Source organism: Mandrillus leucophaeus, unplaced genomic scaffold (genome assembly GCF_000951045.1).
Source record: "Mandrillus leucophaeus isolate KB7577 unplaced genomic scaffold, Mleu.le_1.0 Scaffold50, whole genome shotgun sequence".
Classification (NCBI taxonomy): Eukaryota; Metazoa; Chordata; class Mammalia; order Primates; family Cercopithecidae; genus Mandrillus; species Mandrillus leucophaeus.
In genome coordinates this window covers 3,827,592-3,833,591 of record NW_012105365.1, presented here as the reverse complement: position 1 = coordinate 3,833,591, position 6,000 = coordinate 3,827,592, and the positions used below count along the sequence as shown (strand labels likewise).

General features: G+C 38.4%; 1 protein-coding gene across 2 annotated transcripts in view; it reads left to right on the top strand.

Annotated features, from left to right (window-relative positions):
• DBF4 (DBF4 zinc finger) overlaps positions 1-6,000 on the top strand; it is a 33,744-nt gene that overhangs the window by 2,489 nt on the left and 25,255 nt on the right. The window lies entirely within an intron of this gene.

Below are 6,000 nucleotides of genomic sequence, written 5' to 3'. Positions count from 1 at the left end.
CTACTAAAAATACAAAAAAAAAAAAAAATTAGCTGGGCGCGGTAGCGGGCGCCTATAGTCCCAGCTACTTCGGAGGCTGAGGCAGGAGAATGGCGTGAACCCAGGAGGCGGAGCTTGCAGTGAGCTAAGATCGCCCCACTGCACTCCAGTCTGGGCAACAGAGCGAGACTCTGTCTCAAAAAAAAAAAGAAAAGAAAACTCAGGCAAAATTCTAGGATCTTAATAGGATTAAGGTTAATATTGGATGAATTTGAGCAAATGAGGTGATAAAGGTTTTTTCTGTCTTAAAGGGTCATACTGGACTTTGACTTTCTGAAGGTCTGTGTCTTTGAGTGTCTAAACTGATCCTTTCATTCCCAGACTGGTAACTTTTCATTTTATTTTTATTTTGAGACAGAGTCTCGTTCTATATGGCCTGGGTTGGGGTGTAGTGGTGCGATCTCGGCTCACTGCAACCTCCGCCTCCCAGGTTCAAGTGATTCTTATGCCTCAGCCTCCACCTCCTGAGTAGCTACAATTACAGGCATGTGCCACCACTCCTGGGTAGTTTTTGTATTTTTAGTGGAGTTAGGGTTTCGCCATGTTGCCCAGGCTAGTCTCAAACTTCTGACCTCAGGTGATTTGCCCACCTCAGCCTTCTGAAGTGCTGGGATTTACAGGCATGAGCCCTCCAGGCCCTGCCAATTCCCAAACTAGAAACTTACCAGAAGAACATGTGCTAACAAGTTTCCTGGAACTGTTTGTTAATATGATATTTTGTTTACCTATCTCTGAAAAGTTACTCTACTTTTTTACTATTCATTTTGTTAAACTAAAACACTGTGACATGCTTGTAATAGTAGTATTTATCATAATGATCATACGACAGCATTCTTAAAGGTCATGTTTACTAGGCCAGCCACCCTATTGACTGTGTATCTATTAAGCGTATCTTAATGTGTTAAGAACCTTAGACATTGAGTAAAAAAAGACCCCTTCATCTTAGAAGCAAAGTACTTTAGGTCCAGAGAAAGTAAATGGCCCAGTTAGAGCAGTATTAGCTTCTTAATTCCAACGGCAACATAGTTCCTGCACCATTCTGTTCCTCTAGCAATCAGTGGCTACAAATGGCTATCTGGCTGTTAATTCACACCTGTAATCCTAGCACTTTGGGAGGCCGAGGCAGGTAGATCGCTTGAGGCCAGGAGTTCAAGACCAGCCTTTGCAACATGGCAAAACTCCATGTCTACTAAAAAATACAAAAATTAGCCAAGAATGGTGGCGCATACTTGTAGTCCCAGCTACTTGGGAGGCCGAGGCATGAGAATCGCTTGAACCTGGGAGGTGGAGGTTGCAGTGAGCCAAGATTGTGCCACTGCACCCCAGCCTGGGTGACAGAGTGAGACCCTCCAAAAAAAAAAGTAGCTTAAAGTAGCTATCTGATGTGATTTGATGACAGCTTTCTCAAATACGATGAACAACCCATTAACTCTAGGTCTCATGGTCTAGATCAGTGATATTTAGATTTGCGTTTTTATCAGTAGAACCCTTTGAACAAAATAATATTCAGAAGTCTAACATGTAAAGCCTATAAAAAGGGAACTCCTTAGGCTAAAACAACAGTATTGAGGCTAAAGCAAGAACCACTTGCCCTGTCACCTTTCTTCTATCTCCATAGCAGTTCCTGAGGTAATTGCAAGAAACAAATCTTGAATTACTTCTGCCATACATAATAGTTGAGGGAGCTTTTGGTTTTACATACTTAGTCTTACCCTTAAATGATTGAAGTAGACCAGTGAAGTTAGGAGCATATTAAGGGTGTGAATTTCCAAATTTTCCTTTGGATTTCCCAAAAATCTAAAGCTATGGATTTTCAACTGAATTTGATTTATTAACTTTCTTCTAAAAAAAAAAGTTTTATTTATTGAATTCTGATCTTCCCATACTATCTTTTCTATAATTAATGATATTTAATTCTCGGGTCCTGGTTTCTTTCTTCAGCACATTTACTATTTCTGTCACTAAAAAAGATTTTCTCATAAAGATCTCCTACATGAGCTAATTTATCTTCACATCATTACTTTAGGTGCCTTTTTAATTCACCATGTCACATACCTTGGTTTCTACAATCTCGGTGAAAACATTTTAATACCCCATTTATCTACAGAGTATGCTTCTGACAAATTTAACCACTGAGAGCACAGCACCCAGATTCTGATATAAAGGGGAAATACCTTTAATAGTGCAGGAAAAGTAGGTGTTACAAAACCATCTAAGGAGAACGTGGGATCAACCACAGGTCCATGTCTAAATAGTTTTGGCTGAAATAAGGCAATTGGAGAGGAACAGAAATGTAAGCCAATACCTTGGCATATTAGCTTGAACAGTAAAAGGTTTGGTGTTCGTCATGATGACCTTGAGTCATCAGAAAATAACGTTTTGAGTTTACTCTTTAAATGGCGTAGATTCAGCAATATCTGATAAATTGAATAACCTGGTAGAACTGATTCAACAAATGTTGAGTATGGTGTGCACTGCACTCTGTGTTTTGGTAGATTCAAAAATGAATCCTGCCGGGCTTGGAGGCTCACATCTATAATCCCAGCATTTTGGGAGGCTGAGGCAGGCAGATCACTTGAGGTCAGGAGTTTGAGACCAGCCTGGCCAACATGATGAAACCCCATCTCTACTAAAAATACAAAAATTTAGCTGGGCATGGTGGCAGACACTTGTAATCCCGGCTGCTGGGGAGACTGAGGCAGGAGAACCTCTTGAATCTGGGACGTAGAGGTTGCAGTGAGCCAAGATGGTGCCACCGCACTCCACCTGGGCAACAGCGAGACTGTCTCTCAAAAGAAAAATAAAATAAAAAATGAGTCCTTATGTCCGTCCTATCCTCATGTTCTAACCTAGGTGGAGATGACATTGGTACAAGTAATTGTGTTAATAATACAACATAGAACATCAGGAGCAAGGAGAGATTAGTTCCAGCTAAGGAATTGTGGATTTCGTTCATACAAAATTGGAACACGGCTTTGAAGAATGATGAAGATTTGGGCATGTGGGAATTCATTCAAAAATTATTCCACCAGTGTCTCCAGTATATCAGCACTATTTTAGATCCTAGAGATACAAAAATAAGTAAAATATAATGCTCTAGGTATTCTTAGTCTAGCGGAAACCTCAGACAACTAAATAATTTGTATTAGAGTGTTATTAGTGCTTTGACAGAAATATGTAGAAATTGCTATTAGAACACAGAGATAGGAATGATTAACTCTGCCATTAGGAATCAACAGAGATAAAGTTTGAGCTGGATCTTAAAGTCTTAGTTTGCAAGGCAAATAGACATACTGAATAGAGGAAATCATATTTAAAATATATGTCAATGCGGTTTGTTTCTACAACTGATGTTGCAGTGAGATTTGAGCTTAGGATATAGGTGGGGGGAATGGCAGGAAACAAAATTACATTAGGGCTATGTTGCAAAGGGCGTTTTATTCACTACTGAGGAATTTTAACTCTGGAAGAAATGAAAAACCGAAGGAAATAAGTGGTACTAACATAAGAACAGACATACACACCAATAGAATAGAACAGAGAACCCAGAAATAAACCCTCGCATATATGACTAATTGATTTTCAAGAAGGGTACCAAGACTATTCATTGGGGAAAAGATGATCTTTTCAACAACTGGTGCTAGGAAAACTGGATATCCACATGCAGAAAAATGAAGTTGGACCTTTACTGTGACATACGCGTAAATGACCTCAAAATGGATCTAAGATGTATTTGTAAGAACTAAAACTCTTAATGGAAAATATAGGGAGAAGTCTTCATAACATTGGATTTGGATATGGTATCAAAATCATGTGCTACAAATGAAAAGTATAAAATTGGACTTCATCAGGATTAAGAACTTTTGTGCCTCAAAGGACATTTTTAGGAGGGAAATCACAGGAAATCTTTGCAAATTATATATCTGCTAAGGGATTAATATCCAGAATACTTGTATAAAGAACTTCTATGTCCCAAGAACAAAAGGACAAATGGCCCAATTTAAAAATGGGCAGAGGAACTGAAAAGACATTTACTCAGAAAAGATATACTAATGGCAGATAAGCACATGAAAAAATGTTCAGCATCACTGATCATTAGGGAAATGTCAATCAGTAATCACTTAACACCTGTTAGGATGGTTACTGTTAAACAACCAGAAAAATAACAAGTGTTAACAAGGATTTGAAGAAGTAGAACCCTTGTGCACTCTGAGTGGTAGTGTAAAACAATATAGCCACCATACAGGATAGTATGGGTGGTTTCTGAGAAAAGTAAAAAATTGAATTACTGTATGATTTCGTAATTTCATTTCTGACTGTACATCCAGAAGAATTGAAAGCAGTCTCAAAGATACTATTCACAATAGCCAAAAAGTGCGAACAGCCCCAATGTCCAACAAGTAAATAGAAAAAGAAAAGGTTGTATATACATACAGTAGAATATTATTCAGCTTTAAAAGGAAATGAAATTCTAATTCATGCTACAACATGGGTGAACCACTAAAAACACTGTGCTAAGTGAAGGAAGCCAGTTACAAAAGAACAAATGTAGGATTCCATTATATGAGTTACCTAGAATAGCCAGTTTCAGAGATGGAAAGTATTAGAACCTCTGACATTACTAGGGCCTCATATTTATGAAAATGAAGGCAGTATTTGATGTGTGAATTATTCATTTATATTATTGCCTGGCCCTTACAGGCATTTCAGTCTGTAATCCCTGGAATAAATAAATGTAGGTACATTATTTACTGGTCAATGAAAATGAATGTTGGTCAAAAAAATGATTTGTACTTAACCAAGGAGGTCACTGGGCTCAGTAGCAAATTCTGCTTAATGCTTAGATGAAGTTAACTTATCTGTTACACACTTGATTTCATTTTTATTATCCTCATTTATAGTGTGAAATCCTATAGAAATTAGATACAGCTATTTAAAATATTTTAAGAAGTCTTTCATGGATGTAAATTGTTACTGCTTATTAATGATTCACAATTTACTTCTGCTTAGTGGGTTTTTATACTATACATATTTATACTATATATTTTTCTAATAATATTAGTATTCTACTTAGTATTTACTTCTACCTATTTTTATTTTCCTGACCCTGGCGATCTTTAATAACCTTCACTTTGGGCCGGGCACGGTGGCTCACGCCTGTAATCCCAGCACTTTGGGAGGCCGAGATGGGCGGATCACAAGGTCAGGAGATCCAGACCATCCTGGCTAACACGGTGAAACCCTGTCTCTACTAAAAATACATTTAAAAAAAGAAAATTAGCCAGGTGTGGTGGCGGGCGCCTGTAGTCCCAGCTACATGGGAAGCTGAGGCAGGAGAATGGTGTGAACCCGGGAAGCAGAGCTTGCAGTGAGTGGAGATCTCGCCACTGCACTCCAGCCTGGGCGACAGAGCAAGACTCCGTCTCAAAAAAAAAAATAACCTTCACTTTGGTATGTGTCTTTATAAGTAAATTCAGATATTTAGGCGGTGATCTTCAAACATTTTAGTAAAGTAATTCTTTTCAAACAGTATTACACTCTTAAGGGTAAAGGTTCCCTGCATCCTGTAAGTTGAAGCCTCAAGGGAAGGTGTAATAAATTAATGATTGATTTAAACTTGTATTATCTGCTATGGTAACCATTAATGATATGTGGCTACTTAAATTTAAAGTCTTTAAAATGAAATCAAATTTAAAAATCAGTGACTTGAGCTAGGCGCGGTAGTATGTGCGTGTACTCTCAGGTACTTGGGAGGCTGAGGCAGGAGGCTCTCTTGAGCCCAGGAGTTCAACGCCAACCTGGGCAACATAACAAGACCCCATCTCTTAAGGAACAAAAAATTCAGTGGCTTAATCACACTACCAAGGTCATTTCAAGTACTTAGGTAAGTTGTAGTGGACACTGCTGCTTTAGATCATGGGCTTGAGTCGGAATGCTTGTGTTCAAATTATATTATTTGCT